A 25,604-nucleotide genomic window follows, 5' to 3' on the forward strand; every position below is an offset into this window, starting at 1 on the left:
GTGCGAGAGGGACTTTGGATTGTGCATTCTTTTGTTTGGCAGCTTCTTTGTGGCTTATTCTACCTTCGGGACGTTCAACATCCGTTTTTGAAAGCTGCACTGCAAACACGCCTTGCACATTTTCTCCATGATACTGTTGTGTCATTGGTGGCTGGAAGCAGTCCGAAGTTCGCGGGTGTTTCTCAAAGAAGGTGTTGACACGTATTGCTTCTTACAGGCTCGGTTTAGCCTTGCGTATAGCCTTGCGTACATATTTAATGCATCGCGCGAGGCTATTTTCGATGGCCTGGTTTCTGCGCTTTTCCCCATGCCTTTATATTGTGTTCCGTCCCTCCGGTGTCCATACCAGGGTGTCATCAATAGACTTTGTAAAATGTGTGCTCCACCAGGTGCTGAAGCAATTTTCTTTAAATTACACACTGGTACGCTCCCTTTAAAACTTGGATGAAAGAACGGGGTCTGTTTATAGCTTGGTCGACAGACTGCCGCTTCTCTTGTCGACAAGAGATAATTGATCACTGTTTTTGTAGTTTGCAGAGATGCTGCCTTTTTCTGGCATGTTTCGCAACGAACACTTAGACAAAATATGCATATCACGCTTTTCTCAATCCGATTTTGGCCATTCGGCTATCCTGGTGAGCCACCCTAAGACATGCTTGTTTTGATTGGTTTGTACTGTCTGTGGCGATGTCGTTACTGTGATAGAAATGCTGGGCCATAAAGAGCAACAAAATCATATTTCCGGGAAACTGATGTGTTTGTACATTGTGTGTATAATTCTTTGGACTAGCCTCCTGACTGGTTCTCACTTTTTAACGGTTGTATGTGTTTGCCTGAATTTTGACGTATTTGTGCTTTTCTTAACTTAAGTGTATTATTTTGTTTGCTTAACTATGTAGTGTCCTCTTACTATCATGCTTGAGCGTATTCCCCCAAACAATAAATGAAAAATAAGGGTGTGTAGCTCAGTGGTAGACGGCTCGCTTTTCATGCGAAAAGTCGCGCGTTCGAATCCTGGCTCTTCCTTTATTTGTTAACTGCTGTGCTTTATTCCTATTTTTTTCCTAGAAAGATGGCAGCTTTACTTAACTGTTCAAACCAAATGCCGTTGGGGCGACGTTTAAATCTCCGGCGGTTATACAGGAATGTTCACAACCTCTTTTTCCGCGTTTTGCATGGTAAGAGAATGCTGCATAATTTGTTTTTTACTTGAATATAAACGAAACATTTTCACGCGTTATGGGTATCTTGGGGCGTTTTAGAACTTTAGGCTATTTTTTCATCGAGTTCACCACTCAGTAACTCCACAAGTAGTAGCGCTGATAATAGTCTGGTCATGTCTCGACTGAACACCAAGATACGTAACAAAGTCGACGGCAAAAAAAAATACGGTTTCATAATCTGGATGAAAAACACATTTAGGTTATTTTTGCACGCGTCATGCTTTTTTGTTACGCCTTCCCCAAGAAAGAAATGGCAAAGCAACTAGCCTCCATGAGGATCCTATTGCACACCTACGACGGCAAATACATTTTAAGAGTAACGTGAATAAAATAGTTAATAAAGTGTACAAATGGATTAACGAAATATGAACAGCACGGAACAGCAATTACTGAACGGAAGCCGTTACGCATTTGTGTTGTGATTTGATTTCATTTTAGAAACGGCGCGGGGGTGTAGCTCAGTGGTAGAGCCCTCGCTTTGCATGCGAGAAGTCCCGGGTTCGAACCCCGGCTCCTCCAGTTGCTTTTTTTATGCGGTATTCTTTCGTCAGCTGTTCAGTCGAAATGCCATGGTGGTCACCTTTACAGCTTCGACTCGTCGCAAGCGGCGCTTAAACGCCATTCCCATATTTTAATCCCCGGTTAGCTTTGCAGATGCACGTGGAACGATTTGAGTTATCTTTGAGGGGAATTCCGCTAATGAATTTCTTCGCTGTTTTTGGGGCGCGCGTTGTTCACTAACCTGGCTCTGCCGAGAAGCGAGTTCCTAAAGTGGTGACTTGGAATTTGGCTGCAGTCAGCGAAGTCGTCCAGCAACGTGAGCGTGTGTGTGCGCGCGCACGCGCGCGTGTGAGTGCGTGCGTGTGAGTGTGTGAGTGCGTGTGTGTGTGTGCGTGCGTGTGTGTGTGTGTGGGGGGGGGGGGGCTTCAAGGGCATTACGTGTCGAACGAAGAGTACGAATATGTTTAAGGCGGCAACCTGAAGGCCTTGCGCAGTCCTTACCTAAATGCACCTCAATTGAATGGGTACACGACCTGTCTTGCACTGTCTATAAAAATGACACACTTGTGCATAAACAAGCCGGGTCGCTCGAGAAAGTAACTACGAGTCGTTTCCCAGAGAGCGTGAACTCGTTGTCGTCCTCTCTAAGCGGAATACACAGACAGTACTGCAGACACGTACCCTTTATTCCTTTCGAAGTGGGTTGTTACCTGTGTGGGCGGAAACCCTATGTTCCAGGTGAAAATAACAATCGTGTCGGGAGCGTGGCAACGGTTTTCCCTCATGTCGCGCGTGGGTGGAGTGGCGGCCGTTACACGCACGAAGGATGATGAGACATTCCCGTCACGTAATGGCACTCGCCTCGTAGAGGTGAATAAATCGAGGATAATGGGAAGTTGAAGTAAGTGCCACAAGAGCGGGATTAGAACAGGGTTGATGCTCTCTAAACATCTCGGCACTTTACAGGCGTACGCGAACATGGCTGGTCGTCTAGCCAGAGTCGGTTGCACCGCCGTCTTTATCCGTGGAGGTTCGGGGAAGCGTCGGCTCGTGGCTGATGTTGCTATTCAGGGATATACCAGGCGATGGCGGCAATTGAGTTCACAAATACGGAATCCTTTCTTGTCCAGCATCCTTCCGCGCCATGGCTGTGATAGATTGAGGTATTTACAACCAGAAAGGGAGGGAGAGGGAAAGGGACGGCAATGTTCTAATTTACACCGATCGATATCAATCGCACGTACGAACGAGTCGAGAAATCGGGGAACAGGGGCCATGGGCTGATTTGGAAACTGTTTTTTAGAACAAGTGGTTATTGCGGGCGCGGCTACGCGCATTTGAAAAATGTCGCCCTAAAAGTACCAGGGTAAAAAAATTTCTTTTTTTCAAACATATAGCTTCATGAAAGGTACCTTGTGCTACTTGTTTTCCCTAGTGACAGTTGCAACTTGCAGGTCGCCTAATTTACTGGCGACTGCGTGCAATCGCGGCGTTTGCACGTCACAACCAGAAGGCTTCGATAAGCGCACTATAGCTATGTGGTGCCAACTCGTTTTCCGCTCAACACAACGTTGTATGCGCTATTTCGATCGTCGACAGCTGCACAGAATACCATAAATACGCGCGAAAAGGTTTTGTCGTTTTTTTAGGAATGGGCGCTAACATTGAAGAGCGGCTAGGAGAAGACGCACAAACTCAAGTGCGTTCACCTGTGCAGTGTTCATATTGCAAGCAAGAGTAAAACGTGAGAGAACTGAGATGAAAACTCCATGCAACACTTTACAAAGAACCGTGCCTTAGCTTTCATATTGCATCATCATCATCATCATCACCACCAGCCCATCTACGCCCACTGCAGGGCAAAGGCCTCTCCCATTATTCTCCAATTACCCCGGTTCTGGGCCAACTGTGACCAATTTATCCCCGCAAACTTCTTGATCTCATCTGCCCATCTAACTTTCTGCCGCCCCCTGCAGCGCTGGCCTTCTCTAGGGATCCAATCTGTTACCCTTAATGACCAACGGTTATCATGCCTTCGCATTACATGTCCTGCCCACGTCCATTTCTTCTTCTTCATCTCTACTAATATGTCCTTAACACGCGTTTGTTCCCTCACCCAGTCCGATCCCTTCTTGTCCCTTAATGTTACACCTATCATTTTCCGATCTATTGCCCGCTGAGTCGTTCTCAATTTAAGTTGAACCCTCTTAGTGAGCCTCCAAGTTTCTGCCCCGTAGGTGAGTACCGGTAAGATGCAGCTGTCCTACACTTTCTTCTTCAGTGACAATGGTAGGTGTCTATTTATTATCTGAGAATGTCTGCCGTATGCACTCCACCGAATTCTGATCCTTCTAATTATCTCTGCCTCATGGTTGGGATCTGGGGTAACAACTTGGCCTAAGTATATATATTGGCTTACCACTTCCACTGTCTCGCCCCCTATCTCAAACTGCTGTGCTGTCCCGAGGTTATTGATCATTACTTTGGTTTTCTGCATATTAATTCTCAGGCCCACGGTTCTACTCTGTTCGTCCAGTGCAGAAAGCATGCTTTGCAATTCGTCCCCGAGTTACTTAGCAAGGCAACGTCATCAGCAAATCTGAGGTTACTAAGGTATTCTCCATTAACCCTTACTCCCACCTGTTCCCAATCCAACGTTCTGAATACTTTTTGTAAGCATGCTGTGAATAACATTGGAGAGATTGTGTCTCCTTGTCTGACACCCTTCCTTATAGGTATTTTGCTGCTCTCCTTATGGAGGATGATGGTAGCGGTGGACCCATTGTAGATATCCTCTAGTATTCTTACATAATGCTCATCTACCCCCTGGTTCCGTAATGCCTGAATGACTGCTAGGGTTTCGACCGAGTCAAATGCTTTCTCATAGTCTATGAAGGCTATGTATCGGGGTTCAGTATACTCAGCGCACTTCTCTATCACCTGATTGATCGTGTGAATATGGTCCATTGTTGAATAACCTTTACGGAACCCTGCTTGTTCTTTAGGTTGACTGAAATCTAAGGTTGCAGAGATTCGGTTAGCGATTACCTTGGTAAATACCTTGTAAACGACTGACAGTACGCTGATCGGCCTGTAATTTTTCAAGTCCTTCATGTCGCCTTTCTTATGGATTAGGATGATGTTCGCTTTCTTCCAAGATTCCGGTACCATTGCGGTGATTAGGAATTGCGTATACAGGTTTGCCAGTTTTTCAAGTACAATTTCTCCGCCATCCTTCAAGAGGTCTGCTGTTATCTGATCCTCACCAGGTGCTTTGCCCCCTTTCATTTCTTTCAAGGCCTTCCTTACTTCTTCGGTCGTTACTGGTGGGATGTCTATCTCCTCTGGACTACTGTCTCGTTCGGCATTATCCTGAATGTCCCGGCTACTGTGCAGATCCCTATAGAACTCCTCGGCCACTGTGACTATTTTATCTCTATTTGTGATGACATTGCCTTGGTTATCCTTAGGTGCATACATCTGATTTTTCCCCACGCCAAGACGTCTCTTTACTGCTTTCAGGCTACCTCCGTTGTTTACAACGTATTCGATCCTCTCCATATACTTCCGTATGTCAGCTGCCTTACGCTTATTGATTAACTTCGAAAGCTCCGCTGGTTCTATTCTGTCAGCGGGGGTGGAGATTGTCATGGTTTGCCGTTTCCTAATTTCTTTCGTTTCCTGTGAAAGTTTGACAGTATCCTGTCTAGCCATCGTGCCCCCGACTTCTACTGCACACTCCGTGATAATGCGTGTAAGGTTGTCGCTGGCTTCCTGTGTCGTAATCTCGGCTTCCTCGTTAAGAGCTGAATATCGGTTCTGCAGCGCGATCCTAAATTTTTCTAATTTACGTCTTACTGTTAGCTCATTTGTCGGCTTCTTTCGTACTAGCTTGTTGTGGTCCCTCCTCAAATCTAGCCTAATTCGAGATCTTACCATACGGTGGTCACTGCACCTTACCCCTCCGAGCACTTCCACATCCTGCACGACGCCAGGGTTATCGCATAATATAAGGTCTATTTCATTTTTGTGCTCCCCATTCGGGCTCCTCCAGGTCCACTTCCGACTCTCCCGTTTTCAGAAGAAGGTATTCATTATGCGTAGGTTATTCCGTTCTGCAAACTCAACTAGTAGGTCCCCCCTGCTATTTCTACAGCCCAGACCATGGTTCCCAACTGCCTTGTCTCCAGCCTGATTCTTGCCTACTTTAGCATTGAGGCCCCCCATAACTACGGTACACTGTGTTTTTACTTTAGCCATTGCCGATTCCACATCTTCATAGAGGCGTTCCACTACTTGGTCGTCGTGGCTGGATGTGGGCGCGTAGCCTTGCACCACCTTGAGCTTGTACCTCTTATTGAGCCAAATTACAAGACCTGCTGCCCTTTCGTTAATGCTATAGTGTTCGTCTATGTTGCCAGCTATGCTTTTATTGACTAGAGGTCCCAGTCCCAGTTCTCTTCTGTCCTCTAGACCACGGTAACATAGGACGTGTCCAATTTTCAGCACCGTAAGGGCTTCGCCTGCCCTCCTAACTTCGCTAAGCCCTATTGCATCCCATTTAATGCCCTCCAGTTCCTCGAACAACACCTCGAGACTTGCTTCGCTAGATAAGGTTCGCGCGTTAAACGTTGCCAGGTTCAGATTCAATTGGCGGCCTGTCCGGATCCAGGGATTCTTAGCACCCTCTGCTGCGTCACAGGTCTGACCGCCGCCGTGGTCAGTTGCTTCGCAGCCGCTGGGGACTGAGGGCCGAAGGTTAATTGGCGTATTCATGGGAGGTTGTGGCCGTTACTACACCAGGGTGGCCAATCCTGCTCTGGTGAGGGAGTGCACTACCGGCAATGGCCGCCGGAGTCGGGCTGCACCCCAGGCCCCTTTGTGCAATTCCATCAATACGCGGATTTTTTTTTAATCCGGTGGTAATTGTCTGGCACCGGGATTCGAACCACGGTCCTTCTGCACGCGATGCGGGTGTTCTACCTCTACGCCATCGCTGCATCCCCAGAAATGTTCCACTACTTGGTCGTCATGGCTGGATGTGGGCGCGTAGCCCTGCACCACCTTGAGCTTGTACCTCTTATTGAGCCTAATTACAAGACCTGCTGCCCTTTCGTTAATGCTATAGTATTCTTCAATGTTGCCAGCTATGCTTTTATTGACTAGAAATCCCACTCCCAGTTCTCTTCTGTCCTCTAGACCCCGGTAACATAGGACGTGTCCATTTTTCAGTGCCGTAAATGCTTCGCCTGCCCTCCTAGCCTCGCTAAGACCTATTACATCCCATTTAATGCCATCCAATTCCTCGAACAGCACCTCTAGACTCGCTTCGCTAGATAAGGTTCGCGCGTTAAACGTTGCCAGGTTCAGGTTCCATTGGCGGCCTGTCCGGATCCAGGGATTCTTAGCACCCTCTGCTGCGTCACAGGTCTGACCGCCGCCGTGGTCAGTTGCTTCGCAGCCGCTGGGGACTGAGGGCCGAAGGTTAATTGGCGTATTCATGGGAGGTTGTGGCCGTTACTACACCAGGGTGGCCAATCCTGCTCTGGTGAGGGAGTGCACTACCGGCAATGGCCGCCGGAGTCGGGCTGCACCCCAGGCCCCTTTGTGCAATTCCATCAATACGCGGATTTTTTTTTAATCCGGTGGTAATTGTCCGGCACCGGGATTCGAACCACGGTCCTTCTGCACGCGATGCGGGTGTTCTACCTCTACGCCATCGCTGCATCCCCAGAAATGTTCCACTACTTGGTCGTCATGGCTGGATGTGGGCGCGTAGCCCTGCACCACCTTGAGCTTGTACCTCTTATTGAGCCTAATTACAAGACCTGCTGCCCTTTCGTTAATGCTATAGTATTCTTCAATGTTGCCAGCTATGCTTTTATTGACTAGAAATCCCACTCCCAGTTCTCTTCTGTCCTCTAGACCCCGGTAACATAGGACGTGTCCATTTTTCAGTGCCGTAAATGCTTCGCCTGCCCTCCTAGCCTCGCTAAGACCTATTACATCCCATTTAATGCCATCCAATTCCTCGAACAGCACCTCTAGACTCGCTTCGCTAGATAAGGTTCGCGCGTTAAACGTTGCCAGGTTCAGGTTCCATTGGCGGCCTGTCCGGATCCAGGGGTTCTTAGCACCCTCTGCTGCGTCGCAGGTCCGACCGCCGCCGTGGTCAGTTGCTTCGCAGCCGCTGGGGACTGAGGGCCGAGGGTTAATTGGCGTATTCATGGTAGGTTGTGGCCGTTACTACAGCAGGGTGGCCAATCCTGCTCTGGTGAAGGAGTGCGTTACCGGCAATGGTCGCCGGGGTCAGGCCGCGCCCCAAGCCCTTTTGGGCAATTCCATCAATACGCGGATTTTTTTCTTTTTTTTTCTTTTTTTTAATCCGGTGGGAATTGTCCGGCACCAGGATTCGAGCCACGGTCCTTCTGCACGCAAGGCGGATGCTCTACCTCTACGCCATCGCTGCTATGGCAGTTTGATATTGCTCTACAGCTTAAAAATATTTTTCCTACGACTTTTTTAGGTCTTCTTCACAACTCATCAGCGACGAAATTGCGCTCTTAACAGTAAATAGTTCTAACATGACCAACGACATGGAAGCTGACGTCTTAAATCAACCAGTACTGAAGCCAACGCTTCAAAAAATTGCAACCGTTTCATGACTACCTCTAGCGCGCTGCGTAACCAGAAACCGCTCGCAGCGATTCCTAATTTGAGAAACCCTGTGTGTCGGAAAGGAGCCAGCTGTACGTTCAAGCCCGCCGTTGGGACGCGCTGGCGAAAATAGCGACTGAACCAGATAGCAGGATCTATAGATCTAAAGCAACAAGACAGCTGCAGCAGAAGCAGAAATGTGCTATCGGAGGCACAAAAGCAGGAAAAGGCGTCCCTTAATTTCGACTGCATGTTGCTCTATAAGAGCAAAGAGCTGCCAAGTACTCTACCCGATTTAGTCATTTTTAGTGCCGCCTTTTTTTTACCAGAAACGTGTCTGCTCGTAGTTTTGTTAGTGTTATTCAACCCAGTCAAGAAGCGCACACTGAAAGTTCGCTTTTGCGCTGCTCGTTGGGTTTGAGTACTAAACTATGCGATACTAAAAAGACGTGTATGCAGCTATGGCACATTTCACTTTTGCAGAGAAAGTTCGATTGCAGCGAAACTAAATAATCGGTTCATGTGGTGGCTCAAATCCGCATTCGTACATTTGTGTACATTGTGTTTTTTTAGAAAGCTCACAGTTGGCGCGTGGCCGGGGGGGGGGGGGGGGTTAGTTCTCCGGGGATACCTTTTTGGGGAAGTTTGGGGGGGGGATCTCTTGTTCTTACAAGGGGCGGGTGGAAAGGGGCTGCAGCATGTGCCAATACAACATCCGTCTCACACACCCATTCGTTCCACTCGATGCGCACAGCCCAGGTCACACAACACGTCACTAACGGCTCATTCTTACTGTGCTGGCTTAGGCCACTGTCTTTATAAGATTTCCCCAAGTCAGTAGGTTAGTGCGGCCCTCACGGCGTACTGAAGTTGCACCATTCTACAACCGCCTGCAGAGTATGTAGTAGTGAACTATGTTCTACACCAGCTAACTTATTCAGTTCAACTTGCATGCGCTCTCTTGCGTTCTTTCTCCCCCTCATATCGACGTTTTTCTAAGTAATGGCTGGGGTTACCAGCGACAAAGATCGCATTGTGCTCTTTCTTGTATGTGCTCGTTCGCTCCGCATTGCTTCTATGGAAAGGTGTCTACAGGAATGACACATATCAACACCGACATACAGCTATTCAGCCTGAACCCAGTGATGTAATGTGGGATTCCGCGTGCATGATACGCGATTAGACGACCACGCTCGGAGGTAGGAGGCGCTTCACGCATCCTGTCCAAGTACGGCAATGTCCCCAGGCCGAAAGTGGCCTTTTGCTGGATACCACATAGAGACCCCGGAATGTTGGATTAGGGAGGAATTTGGAAGCTCCCTGAAAACAAAAACCTGTGCCACCAAAAGACGGCAGGGCTTCGTGTTTGGACAACCTTTCCCTGTGTGTATCACCCAAAAGGAGTGCGTCATAATGAAGATCGTCCGTGAGCCAGAGGCCGTTCGACGCGCCGTTGCTACCGGCGTCGTCTTCGCAAGCGCATCTGCAATGCAAATGGAGAAGTCCGAGAGATCTGACACTGCAGAAGCAAACAAAGGAAAGGGAGCATGGAGGCAAGTCGCATTCCCGATGCTTATCGTGCGTCGAATACACCAAATATGGTATGACCTTCATGAGAACACAAAGGAGCCGAGGACGACCGAAGGAGGGTTTCTGGGCAGGCCAATGGGCACCTATGGGAACATTTACGGTGAGGTATCGCAGCCTATCGGCCCCCATGGCTAACCATAAAGGGGGTAAAATAATAGGGGCCATATTAAGGGCGTTGAAGCTATTGATGTGTTTACGTTAAATGGCTAAACACTTTAAACCACAAAATTCTCTTTAGACAGATTTGTAACATTGTATTCTGTTTAAAGCTATACAGCTTCAATTTGATCTACCCCAATGAAAACAAACATCATGAACGTATTACTGTTGCAAAACAATATTATTTGTTTAATCGCCAATGTTCTTTATTTGTGCCCCAACAAAAAATTTGTTTCCCATGTACGCGCTCCTTTTCTTTTTCTTCTCCCAAATATAAGGACTTTATTACTCGGCTGGCTTTTTTGCGACAAAACGAAAACTTTGCTAGCACCCGCAGTTCTAATCCTTGGTTCATCCCACATTCCTGCACCAATTATAAATTGCAATCCCTTCTAAACACTGGAAAGTTCAATTTTCGGGAATTGCGAAAATATTCGCTGTCGCAGATCTGGCTGAGATCCGCAACTCGATAAATGTACGGTCGTTTACAAACATCGTGAGAATGCAGCGGACCCGTGAAATCACGGAGGCGGACGAGACTGGGTGACCTGTGTATCGGCACGGCATCGATCGCCCTCTCTCAAGACGAACTTGAATACCTGAAGACCTGGCTAAGTCGCGGTAGTGGTTCAAAAGTAAAACGTCACGCCGATTGTTGTTGTCATGGTTTCATGTGTGCGTTTGTTTGCGACATTTGCATATATGTCATGGCAATTTCGTTAATAACGATTAGTTGAAGTCAGCGCCTGTGCTCTGCTCGCTTCTCCGCTGTCCGTGCTTTTGGTGCCGCACACCTTTATCGAATATAAATCAACAGTAAGCCCAAGTATCCATCCTTTCAAGCTACATGAGTGGAATGAGAGTGCCGTTCAAGAAGCCTCCGATACTACACCCAGCTGGGCATCACACGTAACAATACCCAAATGGGGACCAATTAGGGTTGCGTAAACACGCGCATGGACAATACGAACATAATCACAATCTGTATCGTACAAAAAAAGGGAAAATTGCAAGTAAAACGACTCATCTACTTTCTGGAGTGTACCAAACAGCGCCAACATTTCCGCAACTGCTGTTTCACGGTGTGGCTATAACCCTAACGGCGATGGTGGTTAGCCACACAAACACACGAAATAAATGTCCGGGATGGCCCCGGCAGGCCTAATACGTGTTTGAGGTAATTCATGTGCGGCCACGCAATACGTCCTTCTGGGATCGCGGCTGCGCAACACTGCTTTGTCCTCGCAGCCTTGGCCTGCCTGGCAAGTGGGCTTCCAACCAATTCTCCTGGCTCCACAAGTATTTCCTGCTGGCTGACGATAAAGGAGCATCGGCTTCCTGGCGGCACTAGTGATGGAAGCTTCCGCTCGCTGGCTGATTTCACTTTCCACACGCAATTGATGCGTGCTTTGTTCGTTTGTCTTTCATTTCCTACCATGTTACCAGGCTTGTTTGTGGACTGCTGGACAAAAGCTCGAGCAAACTTTGTGTGCAGGTAAGCTAGAAGGTTATCAGCAATGAAAAGATGAATATATAACAGGAAAGGTTACACTAAAGTTTTACGGGTAGTACGGATTAGTATAGATGCACGTAAATGCTACAACAACAGTGAACACCCCAGTTACCTTATTGCTTCTTCTTTTATTACGCTTTATAAAACAGCTGTAAAAAATTCAACACTACTTACGAATGGAAATTAAAAAAAGACTACCTGCTGGTTACATCACCCTCGATAGAAATATATGCACTGAAATAAAAGCAGTCACGTGCTAATACCACGATGAGCTATTAGAAATAGTAGAGACATTCTTTATACTCAAAGGTAAGCGAGAAAGACCATGCCCGCACCGCATCACATATTAGATGCCGAAAACTACCAACCAACATTTTCCCACACAAATCAAGACGGTCTCTCTTGTTCCCAGAGAGATATAACGAAGAATGCCACAAATGCAAATTACGAGCAGACTTATTCCACATAGTCTGGAACTGCCTTATAATTTGGCAACAGAACACCTACCAAACCTCTAGAGAGTCCTGGAATTTAGCACTGTCCAGCTCAGACCTTTCGACACAGCGTGAACTGGTAGATAGAGCCAAGCTTGGAGCCTTTGCTACTGGAGTCCTGGAAATAGGACTTCACCAATAACACTTTCCACATTCCCTTATCGTTATTTTCAAATGAAGTTTACTCTCTCTCTCTCTCTCTCTCTCTCTCTCATGCATTTTTGTACTCCGTCGGAACGTTGAACGAGGTGACAGCACTGAACATGTATCATTGTTAGCGAAGTTCCAGTAGTAACTAGAGGCGCTGTCAGGGATGCTGCAGCGGACAAAGAAAGACAAAGGGGTAGGTTATAGCAAAATAATCTCCATCATCACCGTCCTATCTAGGTCCACTGCAGGGCAAGGGCCTCTGTCATGGATCTTCATTCATCCCGGTCCTGCGTAACTGCGACAAATTTATCCCCGCAAGCTTCTTGACCTCTTCGGTGGGAATCAGCTTGAATAAAACGAACACAAAAGGAAGAGGGGGTAACACGACACACTGCTGTTACCCTCTCTTCCTTTTGTGTTCGTTTTATTCAAGCTGATTCCCACCGAAGATGTACCAACTAGCACAGACCAGAGCCATTTTTCTTGACCTCGTCTGCCCCTTTACCTTTCTGCCACCCCCTGCCACGCTTGCCTTCTCTCGGAATCCACTCTGTTACTCTTAGTGACCATGCGGTCATCTTGCCTCCGCATTACATGCCCTGCCCACACTCATTTCTTCTTCCTAATTTCTATTAATGTGTCTATAACACGTGTTTGTTACCCACCCCACTCCGCTCTCTTCTTGTCCCTTAATGTTACACCTATCATCTTCCGCTCCATTGCTCGCTGAGTCGTCCTCAATTTAAGTTGAACCATCTTAGCGAGCCTCCAAGTTTCTGTCCCGTAGGTGAGTACCGGTAAGATGTAGCTGTCCTACACTTTCTTCTTCAGGGACAATGGTAGGCTGCAATTCATTATCTGAGAATGCCTGCCGAATGCACACAACCCCATTCTTATTCTTCTAATTATCTCTGTCTCATTATTGGTATCCGGAGTCTCTACTTGGCCTAAGTAGATATATTGGCTTACCAGTTCTACTGCCTCGATCTCAAACCGCTGTGCTCTGCAGAGGTTATTGAGCATTACTTTAGTTTACTGCATATTATTATTCAGGCCCACGAGTCTACTGTGCTTGACCAGTGCGGTAATCATGATTTACAGTTAGTCCCCCGAGTTACTTAGCAAGACAACGTTATCAGCAAATATTAGGTTACTCAGGTATTCTCCGTTAACCCTTACGCCCACCTGATCCTAATGAGATGTTCTGAATACCTCTTGTAAGCATGCTGTGAATCACATTGGATATATGGTGTCTCCTTCTCTGACGCCCTCCCTTATAGGTGATTTACTGCTGTCTTTATGTAGGACGACGGTAGGTGCGTACCCATTGTACATATCCTCTTGTATTCTTACGTAATACGGCATAATATCCCCGGATAAAATAAAGGAATGTGGTGATGCACTAGAAGAGAGAGAATTATTGCGGCTGAAATCATTAAAGGTTCCGCTGATTTGGGAAAACGCCAACGTAGTTCTGAGAAACCTAGGGGTTGAATACAACGAGCGTAAAAATTAGTCATCTCAGCCTACGTTCTGCTGTATAAAATGCTTTTGATCTCATTTATTTATTATATGTTAAAGATGCAAGGTGTTACGAAAGGTTCGGAGTGGAACAGCGAACACATAAAGTTTAAGAAAATTAACTAGCAATAAAAGTCTTATTTAATACCAGTTCTGCCGGCAGGCGTATAGGTTATGGCAGCGACTGACGCGGGCAGGGCATTCCTAGTTTTAGGAATAAGCGAATGAAAAATATGTTCCAACTACAATAACGAACGTTCACTTTATGGAGATGGTCACAACAAGATTATATGTATGAACGCTGGTACTTAAGCTTAATTTTTTTAATTTTGGGTTGCAATGATAGGTATTGTGCAGCGCTGCTAATCTCGATAGTTTCCTACAAGTTGAAAGGTTTTGGTGGTTTAATGTGCCCTTCATGAACTTCAGGGAAGGAGTGAGGGAGGGATGCTGCACCACACAGCCGATCTGCTGTTTGTTTCACGATTGTTACACTGCAGGCTAACCCCTAGCTAGTCCCTCGTGCTCAATTTTCAACACGAAGTCATCTTTAAATCTTTAAGAAGCCGAAAAACAAGAGCAGAATAAAATTGCTGGAAATTTATTTCGAATAACGCAAAAGTGAGAAAGCCCTGCGTTCCCGTAATTCGGCTGACAATAAGCCAACCGATCGATGGGATGAAAAAGTCGTTGCTACTACAGCCGTGGTTAGCGCTTTTTGTCTTGCATCATTCTCACAGTCTCTGCCTCTCTCACTGCCTGCTTTCTACCCTGGGCTTTCCTCTCTTACAGCGGCTCCATCTAGATTCTACAGTTTTTCTACAAGCTTGTCGTGTGCCCTCCCGTGTGTTTATGTTCGTTTGCAATTCTCAAGCATTGAGGCTGCCTCGTCTAGACCGGCTGGACGCGAAGTAAAACTTCAAAGGCGCGCCTGGAGGGGGCACCGAAGCACTGAATAGTGAGAAAAAATGAACGAACAGATGAAGAAGAACCGGATTATAATCAAAGCTTTTGGTTTTGGAATGCAAAGAGAAATGCTTCGTTTTATTTCATTCCGCCATCTTTTCTTCGTTGGTGGTGTAATTGAAGACTATGTGTGCAATGTTGTGGTGTGTGTGGATCGAAAGAACGTCATATTTTTGTTGGTCGTACTTTCAAAGCTCTCTGTCGGTTGTCGATTGCGGTACGTTAACATGATCGAGCAGCATGAGCACTTCTTTTATGTTGTGGGCTCCGCCACCGCCCTCTTTTGAAAAATTGTACAGAAAACTATTATGAAGATTGGTTTCAAAGCATTGCACAGCACCGGGATCAACGTATTCACCATGTCACCAAGTTCTTTGTATATGATAATTCATCCATTAGTGAGGTCTTTACGGTGATCGACGCGCGTGGTTACACAGAAAAGGAAAATAAAGTATATTGATAGCCTCAGCATATACATGGAGGGAATAGATTTTCATACTGTTCGCTCAATACACGACTAATCCCCTGTACCATTTTCTACCAAGAGGACAGTAAAATAATCAGAAAGTGTCCTTGTACATACATTTTTACGGAAGTAAAGACACTTCTTTTGCAGAAAACTCTGTGATATCTGCCGGTATTTGTCTTGAATTTTCATGATAATGAAAAGGTAATAAAACTGTAGAAAGTGATGCTGGCAGATAGTAATAAAAAGAAATTTAGAGAAGAAAGTCCTCAGTGTACCTGATAACTAACTTTATTAGGGAAAAGGAACCAAGTTGGTTTAAACAGTAATGCAGGGCTTGGCAATGTTAAACAGAGTTTTTTACGTAACCGTAAAGAAACGTGTACCTTCGAAAATAGTGCCACTTTCTGTTGCATTAACGGCGTTTAGGAGTACAGATAAACTGACGCCAGTCGAAACTGTCTATACGGCATGGTGGTGGAATCAATGATCAAAGACTTTCTCACCATCGGAATACAGCTTTAGCATGCCGCATTTTCTGTACAAGCGGAATAAGACTGTTAAAGTTTTCGTTTGTGCGCACCATCGTCACTTTCCCCAAAAAGACCTCAACAAGATTCGCCAGATTCCTTCTACTTCTGTCAGATATGTGGTGCACGTGAACAGGCTGAACGTAGCCTTATTTCGGGCTGCATATGCTTCACGTGAAAGCGGCAGCGTTTGTCTGTGATAGCGTACGCCCTAAAGCTCGGATACAATGTCGATCTAGACACTTCGGCTGCTCTCCAGGATCACTAGGCTGTAGGGCAGACCGGAAAGGGTTACTATAGAGGGTTCTTTGTACACAGTGGGTTGCACAAGATTTGGTGAATCGTCCACGCAACTATACGCTTATGTGTGCGTGAGTCCTAGTGATCATGTGCTTATGTGCGTGTGTGCTTGTCCTCATTACACAAAAATGGCATGCTGATATCGAGTAGCAATCGAAGCTCAGTGTTAAGCCGACGTCTTTTACTCTGTAAATGATTTTCTCTAACGCACATTACAAAGGTCGACGAACTGATTGGTTGATTACATTATTGTTAGACTCATTGATTGACTGATAAACTGACTGATGGATGGTTGTTGACTTACTTTTGTAAGTTTGGTGCTCCCCAAAACAGCGCTAAAAATCGGGACTGTTAACTTAGAGGATGTACCACATGTGATAACCCAGATCTGCTCGCCTGCCCTAATTAGACGAAAAAGTGTACGGTCCTCTTGGGGGTCGTTTGACCCGCCTACTGTGTCCATCGTTAACTACTACAAACCTCAGAACTGCAACTTCGCTGTTCTAACTCTAGTTGTTCGAACTACGATCTCCGTGGTTCAGCGACAGGTAGTTTACGTGGTTACTTCTAATCGAAGTTAGTGTATTTAATAGAAAATTGAAGTAGGACGGCTGCATAAGTAGGGAGCGACTTCTTACCCCTTTGAACAGATGAACAGTCGAGGTTCAGGGTGATCTACAATTACTTTTATTCGCATTAGTTTCTCACAGTTGTTCATGACCTCCAAAAATGGGACGAAAACTTGGCTGTCAAAGAGCAACCTTCTTACACTTTCCTTTTTTTGTTAAGGTAGAACATGGATAAGAAATCGGTTCCTCTTACACACAATTAGTTTAAATACCTGCGTATGCACATAAGCTTACAACTGAACGGATATACCTACATATTAGCGCATTTTGGAGCTCATTGACGCTCTAATCAACCAAAAATACATGTGAATTTTTCAAACGCAAGACATGGTAATTCTTGTAATCATACTAATAAAATACTGTTATTTAGTAAACGGATTAGGAGATTGCCGTTCAATTTTCGGTGACCATAGTTAGTGTAGACTTGTCCTTTAGCATAAAAATAGAAGCAGTACTTTCGTTCTCCACAACTGTTGTAGGAAGAACAATTGCAGTTGTACTTATATACATTTATGTTACGTCACCTAAAATTTACAAAAAAGCTTTTGAAAAACGTCTGAATTTCTTAATACGGAAGCAATAGCATTTGAAGAAATAAAATTTCAAATTACTCCCGAGCTTGTTTTGGGAAGCTACTGAAAGCGTGTTTATTCTTGTGTTAGATTACGTTAATTACGTTCGTATATGAGCAAATAATAATGTATGCATAACATTTCCGCTTTTAGCGACATTGTGTACATATTCCGTGAGGGAAAATAAAAGTTTGTTCAGTAGCTCAAAGCGTACGTGTACACTCACCAACGCTTGAGGACCTGTAACATAAAATAGAAACGACACCGAATAATGTTTTTTAAAAAGCTTTTATTGTGTGCATATTTGGTGGCGTATACTAAATTCATCCAAATAAATTATATATATCCTACCTTTACAGCTGTTCTACCTTATAATATGAAGCCGTTGAAAGTATAGTAGACACTCGTTAGGGCGATCTCGGTAAAGGCGAATTTAAATATTAAGACGAACAACACTTCTGGTATTTTTGTGACGTGCACAATACAGAAAACGTCAGCTTAAAACAAATTTGCTTATAATACGTAAAAATTTCCACATTCTCTTCCAGTTCATCTCAACGGGAGTTTACTGCATTTAGATTTGCGACGAATAAACGTGGTCACGGAATATCAACGCGCTTGAGGGTGGTGCTAACAAGCTAATTTATTCGTGTTAGGTTATTTTCGTTTAATTTTCTTCCTAAATAAACTTCTCAGTGGCACACTGACATTATACCATTTCTTCGCATTTTAAACAAACCAATTTCAAAAGTTACCGTGCAAACCAATAGCTATAACTGAAGCAGTTTAAAGCAGAAGAAATAAAGCTACAAATGTCTAAGTACTACAACAGGTTCATGTCTAAATTTGATTAACGCTGGAAACATTGCTCTCTGTGATTAGCAATTGGAGTTTGACCTCTTTTTTTCAGGGGGGGGGGGGGTGATGGCGGGACTGCTTGAAGGCCATCCTGATCCAAATTTTAGCTACAAAAGCAAAGTTTCCAACAACACCCGCGCACCTGCTTGGTCGTTTGGTCGGGAATAAAAAGCCTCCTTCGTTGAGCTTTCTAGACAATGTATGTGATTACACGGGAGACTAACTGCCCCGCGCTGGTATAATATATACCAAAAGTCAACGGGCAACCCGCCAATGGGTCGCTGCCGAACACGTCTGCTCGCGATGTACCGTACAAGTATATAGTGGGATTACTATCGGGCCACAGTACATATTAGATGTAACGCATCTCATGCTCGCCCCTCTGTCCTTCCTGCGTCCGTCCGGCGTTGTCCGCACAGCTGCGCCTCTCCTCCTCTCCTCTCTCCGATAGCGAACACTCTCTCCCAAACAGCTGCGGGTTGTCGCAGCTCGCTCTCACTCCGTTGCTAGGCGCCGGTAAGCGGCGCTGCGCACGCTGCGCATGTGCAGTACTCTCTCTCTCCGCGCTCTCTTCTCCTTCGGGAGCTGTGAATATAAAGCGGCATGCCGCGCTCCGGCGGTCTCAGTCGACGTTCGTCCTCGTTACGCTTGCACTCTCTCGCAGTACTCGACGATTGCTTGATGCGACGGTTCCTGAGCATACGTGTACTGCATGTGCATTGCATGGTGAAAATGGAAAATTACGCCCACCTCCCCTTCGCGTGAGAATCGCTGCTATAAGCGTAATCAATACGATGGAAAACGCCAATGGAACCCCCCCAAAAGATGCGTTGCATCCCACCAGGGTTCCCGCGAGGGGATGTGGGCGTAATTTTTTACAAGAAACTCATTTGCACACCTGTGTGCGAAAGCCTGCGCCCGTATATTGATCACCATATGCAGCCCAGAGGCGCCAATGTAGGAAGTAGAGAGATAAGAGTAAAATATGACCGCTGGGCCAACTAATGTTCGAGGCGTGAAGTCATCGCATTAGGCGTTCATGCCACCGTACGTCGGTACGCCTCAATAGGGGAGTAATTCTAGAAAGAGAGGAAAGACTGTAGAGACAATGTCTTGAAAGGACGTGTGTTGTGCCACATAACACTTGCGCGGTTCACCCCCTTCATTCCGATGCAGATGAGGTCAGACCATGAAGAGACGTTGCACAACTGTGCTACTAAAGCGAGTCTTGCAGATGGCATAGCAGAGATTATAATTTAGATAGTAGCGAAGTAAATAGTTACCTACAAAAAGCTACATGTATGGTAATCAGCGGACGTTTTTTTATGGGCCTCGTTCGCTGGTATGGCGGCGCCACTGATTTGCTGTGTTCCGCGCCGCCACCTTTCAGTCAACGAAGACATAACTTCATAATTCCGCCACGACGTCCCGCAGCGTCTCGTTCGGCAGTGTACAAATGTCAGCACAAGAAAGAAAGAATTGCCGCTATTTTTTTGCTTAAACAACCAAACAAACATACAACAATACCATACAACGATACAGAGAACCAAACTATACTTTAATATAGAGAAAAGGTTTTGCAATGCCGACAGGAAAGCGAATTGCCGAAACAAAATCGACTGTAGGCAAGCGCGGGTCTGTTTCCGTGCCGTATGAACAGGCTGCCATTTTGCAACGGCTTCAACTGAGCACCAGCGGTGCCGCCCAAATGAAAGATAAAAATAAAAAGGCGAAACCCGCGAACCCACTTACGAAAAGAAACAGCAGTGCCGGAGTGTGTGTGTGTGTGTGTGTGTGTGTGTGTGTGTGTGTGTGTGTGTGTGTGTGTGTGTGTGTGTGTGTGTGTGTGTGTGTGTGTGTGTGTGTGTGTGTGTGTGTGTGTGTGTGTGTGTGTGTGTGTGTGTGTGTGTGTGTGTGTGTGTGTGTGTGTGTGTGTGTGTGTGTGTGTGTGCATCGCATCCTGTGAGGGATATGTGTGTGACAGAGAATCCGTGTTGGTAGAGAGAGTGGCTCTACCATTACCACGAGAGTAACAGTTTTGTATTCACTATTCATAAAAAGTACGGCCGGTGCTTAGAACCTTATAAGAATTTCAGGGTGAAAGACTAGTTCAACCCTTTTTTCATATGCTGTTGATTTTCCTGTTGCACTGCGCGGCCGCACTCGTCCCTATTTGATAAACCCACTGGACAGCACCCTCCGCAAGTGGTTCCACTCGCTCACCATCGCTAGGAACATCCTATTCACCCCCTTAGGTACCTTTACCTCTCAACTGCTCGTGCCCATATTGCGCGTATTGCACGTGCGGCTTGCTGCTCACACCAACCCGGCGCTGCTATTTCTCTGTCGCGGTGCGTGCTCCGATTTCCTGTGCGGGTCTGTGTACCACAACAATTTTCTGTACGTCGCACGTTCCGTGAAACACAGAGATATAACGCTTTTTCTTTATACGTTTTCTGGTGTGGGGCCCCTCGTCCCCGCAAGAGCTCTAAATTCCGGTGCAATGTTCCAGTGGCGCCGGCAATGGTTTTGTTTTGTTCGGCCAGTTCGGCTTTAGCCTTCAGGGGGTCCTTGTCACGGCAAGACTGGAGTAACTGGCATCATTTGACGGACAGCGCAACAAAAAAAAAAAAAAAAAGAGCGGCGACCGGATTTTCACGGGCTTTGCAGAAGCGAATTTCTCGTGTGTAAACTCCCCTGTGCCTTGTACGTGTCAGGAAGTGATTTGATGTTCGTTCTGTGAAATCACGGCGAAAGGTTCGTGTTTATATTGCGATACCAAGGATATGCGGCTTCAAGAGCCCGAAGATTGAGGTTCGTAGAGGCTGGTATTTGAAATGCGATTTCTAGGCTTAACTTTACCTCAAACTGCTGAAACTGCGATGAGTTCGTTGGATGGGCTCACAAAAGTATCTCAGAACAAAAATAGGTTTATAAACGCGTACTTAATATGCGAATACATTTGGACGTAGATGCGCATGAGGAAGCTTTCATGAAAGCCTGTAAACGTTTATCGCCTCTAAACCTTGTTATTTATCGCTCCAATAGACAAGGGCACAGCTATGGTAGAGCGCACAGCAGGAGCAATAATTGTGCAAATGGTTCCTCCCGCATTCGGAGTGCCGATGAAAAAAAGACCATTTGGAATAATGGAGATAGTTTCACAGTTGATAGAGTTGTACGTGATGTTCGTGTAACTACATGCCTGCGTGAATAGTTGTGTTCGTGGATGTTATATTTGTCAGCAAAATATTTTGCGCAACAAGCTCCACTTTCACCTACTGTGGCAGAAACGTAAACTACGGGTTGTACAGGAGCATATGTTTGAGATATTTGAGAGTCATTTCAATAAAACTAGATGCGAGCCTCCGAATGGTGGCTGGTGTGTGTTTCCATCTGTTTATTGTTGTATCGCTGTGTAGCGTAAACATTTATGTTTCTTATGTTTTCATTTTAAAGCTTTCTTCATATTTTGCTGGTATGACTACGTACAATTGAAGCATGCATATTCGTAGGATGCTTAATGTATTTTATGATGCGTGTACAGTTTTACTGACACCAGAGGCTATATTTAAGACGCCAGAAAAATAAGCACTCGTTCAGTTTTGTTGGATACACGACATATTTCCGCAGCGGTCTTCCGCCAAGTAGCGTGCAGATACGCAAATGTACCTACGGATCTGTTCCTTTTTTTTTCTTCTCGGGTACTATGTGCTTTGTGCACGTCGGAATTGCAGGCAGCTGATCTGTGTAGTGACGTCTGCTTTTATTTGAGAAAATTCGCTTTCTAAAATATTTCAGCACGCATTCCCGCACAACTCGTCAACGGAATATTTCTATGAATACTGCAACTGAGAACGTAGTAAAACGTAGTAATTGTTGTGTACTGATTTTTAGGTTATTGTTTAAATTGAACCCCGTGACGAACTGCTGTATACGTTTATTTTGTTCTACAGAAAAAATTTTGCTGCCGCGACCAGGTGGTGCCACATGTTTACTTGGGGAACCGGCCCACTCGTCGGAGATAACTCGTCCTAGGAAAACTGGTCATAGGGAAACTGGTCAAAGAGGGCATCTCGCACACTAAACTTTTTTACACCCTTTTGGGCCGAAAAGGGTGTAAAAATCTTGTCCCATGGCTAACACCCTTAAAAGGTGTTTTGGCAAAAAAAGGGCGTATGGATGAAAAAAGGGTGATGAGCTCAACACCTTTAAAAAAGGGTGTTGAGGATGCTCAACACCCTAAAAAAGGGTGTGGAGTCTCACACCCTTTTTTTGAGGTGATGGCATGCGCAGAGGCAATGTCAAACGGCGGAGCGCGCAGCATTCAACACAAACAGCCTATACGTACAAGTTACAGTTGGAACACGGGATGCAAGCGGTACAGGGAGTGCATACTTACTTAGCGTTACATGTGCTGTTCTTGCTTTTATACCCAGCAGAGGAAAGCCCCCAGATGGAGTCGGTGGGCTTGTCGCAAAAAACTGATATTTTAGCGCTAATTTTGGAAGTATGGATTTTACTACGAGAATATACAAATCAACACGTGGATTTGCAAAAACTTTTTAATTACGCGGTAGTTTTTCTGATCCGTAACTTAAAGAATTTTATTAAATATCATACAAATCTTCCCTGCCACCTCAACACCCTTCAAAAATGGTGTTCATTATTTCAACACCCTTTTTCCCAGAAGGGTGTAAAGCTACAAATTACGGTGTTCAAAACTAAGAAACAGGGCGTAAAGAAAAAAAAGGGTGTGAGAAAAGACCGCCAACGAAGAAAAAAGGTGGAGAGACCTCCAATTTTGGAGGCATTTTGTACCTGTTTACACGGGTGGACTGAACATTCTCTACAAGCGGGCGGGGGGGGGGTTGTGCCTCACGATGTTTACAGCAATATGAATTGGCATAATTTATTAGCAGTGAAGCTCTTTAAGCTTCAGGAGGAAGTTTCGGCAACATTAGCAAAAACATACAAAGAAAAAACTGGGGCGCCTGTAAAGGGTGCACCACCGCAGATAGGGTATTATGACAGTTAAGTCAGCTTTCGAGCTTGTTAGAGTGTGAGCACAAGGGGCGTATGCGTATCCGCACCTCTTACTGTACCATTTCAAAGGTACTAGTCTTTTTTTGTATTCTAAAAGGTAAAAAAAATCGGGCAGCTTGCAATAGTGGTGCAAGACTGGAGAAACAGCAACGCTTGGGGCCGACCTACCTTGTTTCCCTCTTGGATCTCCTGGAAATGGGGAGGGGGGGGGGAGGCGGGCACACTGGAACAGCCTTGTAAAATCTGGTTAAATTTGGCCTCATCCCTGAGCGGTCATCCTGGCTTAGAAAGAACATTGTAAACCTTAGCAAACATAACAAAACCTAGCAACGCCGGAAGAAACTAGGTCGACCCCCAGCTCCGCTGTTCTTTTTTTGCAACTGAACACCTATTTCACACCGTTTCAACAACCTACAGAAAGCCAAGCGTGTTGCAGTTCGTAAACATCCTTTTCGCCACACGACTACAGTCTTCTTAATTTTGAAGGTTCAAATTGGTGTTTCACGTGCCAAAGCTAAACTTGGGGCATGAGGTGCACCCAATAAGGAAACGAGCGATCATTGCATAAGAGCAATTATTTTTTTTTGTTGCGTTTGGAAATTTCTTGCGAGTAGAGGAGTATATGAGGGGATGTCTTCTTCTTTACAGTGCTATTATGCATCCGAACATGGCCTTATTCAATGAACAGCTGAACACCTTTTCCACACCCTTTGAACACCCTAAGAAAAACCAAGGGTGTTGAAGTTGATCAACACCCTTATTTTCAAACCAAAAGGGCGTAGAGCTAGAAAAAGGGTGTTGAGACTCAAGAAAAAGGGTGTAAAGGCCTCCCAACACCCTTTTTCCACCTATGCTACGCCCTTTTTGGCTAAAAGGGTGTAAAAAAGTTTAGTGTGCGTTCTAGGTGATCCCGTACTAGGAAAAGTGGTAGCACTGACCTTTTCGTGCTAGGAAAAGTCGTCTCGCCGTTCCATTTTTGGCCGATGTCGAAGAAATGGAGAGAGGAGTTTGGTGGCTTCTAATCTTATAATTACTTCCAGGTTGACCTCTTCAGAGTTCGGGGGGTACTCTGCTTTTGTTAGTTTGCAGCTGGTGGTTGAAATGGTTTTTCTATTTTAACACATGTTCCTGTGTCCCTTTCTTGTTGCAAAAAAAAATCAAATTTTTTTACTGGGTAAGGGGTTTCTTTTCAGGTTTATTTTTTTCTTCTCCTTCCAAAAATTATTCGTCACACTTTTTCTGCGGAGGGGGTCGACTTTTTTTTTCTTTTGCGTTTCCTTTTCTTTTTTTCTTTTTGCGTTAACTTTTGAAGCTTTTTGCCTGCTTGTGTATATATCTATAAATAGGGCAAAATGTTGGCCTCTTGTTTGTTTGCAGGTGGTGGTTGAAATCGGCTTTTCGGTTTCAGCACAACTTCCGGTTTCTTTTTTTGCTTTTCTTCTCCTCCTAAAAAATATTCGTCACACTTTTTTGTGTGAGCGTGTGTCTGTGAGGGGGGGGGGTTAACTTTAAGTCCAGCCTTGACTTTCGCTCCCATATATAGGTGATATGTTGGCTAACAAAACGAAAGTTACCCAGCTTGACAATCATCGTTTGTCAGCAGGCATGAAAACAAAAGATCAAAATACTAAAAAGCGAAAACACAAAACGAAATCGCAAATCCAAGACAGCGCCGTCATTTAATTAGCAAAAATAAAAAAAACGTTTCAGAAAAAACAGAACGGGCAAACTAAATCCAATATAAAAGACTCACGTAATTAGCTGCACAACGAAAAAAAAATAAGATACGCTGTCAGGCTGGCGCGTTCCTCGAAGGCGACAAAGGAAACATTAAGGGTGGGGAATTGAAGGAGGAGTGTAAGAATGTTTACGCATAAGATGAAAATTATGCAAGCTTCTGTACGCTTTCATTTGAACATGATAGACGAAAAAAGTAAATTGTGATGAGTTGGCCGAGTGTCCAGTTGCCCTAGGTTACGAGTTTCCCTAGTGCGAGATGGCCTATGACGACTTGCCCTATGTGACGAATTCACCTATGACGAGTTGGCTGCGACGAGTTCACTTTTGACGAGTTCTCCTAGACCCGTTTACTTGAAACTGCAGTGCACGAGGCCCATATCAAGTAAATTTTGCCACCAAACACGAGCCGAACTCCGCGCGTAAACAAGGTGTATTAGCTTGCCGACTCGTCCTTTCATTTTGATACTTTTTCTTCCTTCTTTGCGTCCGCCTGCTTCGCACATAAAACGCAATGGAAAGAAGCCCGCGCTGCTACGACACGCCTGGGGAAGCGCAGTGCCACATGAGTGCGTGGGCAGCATACCACTGTTTCAGAGAAGCCTGCGGCCTAGGGAAACATCGCCACCGCTGGAGAGCCGTGTGCAAAAATACGGCGGCATGGGGACACGGAATAAGCGCTGGCTTCTCCC

The 25,604-nt window shown here is 45.5% G+C and overlaps 1 protein-coding gene and 1 non-coding gene across 2 annotated transcripts in view; one reads left to right on the top strand and one right to left on the bottom strand.

The window, feature by feature from the left end:
- Positions 1–25,604, bottom strand: part of LOC144175429 (uncharacterized) — a 109,514-nt gene that overhangs the window by 79,462 nt on the left and 4,448 nt on the right. The gene's annotated exons all lie outside the window — the stretch shown is intronic.
- Trnaa-ugc (transfer RNA alanine (anticodon UGC)) lies at positions 1,671–1,742 on the top strand. Its single transcript has one exon. It is a non-coding gene; the product is annotated as a tRNA-Ala (tRNA).

Source organism: Haemaphysalis longicornis, unplaced genomic scaffold, assembly GCF_048455015.1.
Source record: "Haemaphysalis longicornis isolate Haplotype H1 unplaced genomic scaffold, Haemaphysalis longicornis Haplotype H1 scaffold_3, whole genome shotgun sequence".
Classification (NCBI taxonomy): Eukaryota; Metazoa; Arthropoda; class Arachnida; order Ixodida; family Ixodidae; genus Haemaphysalis; species Haemaphysalis longicornis.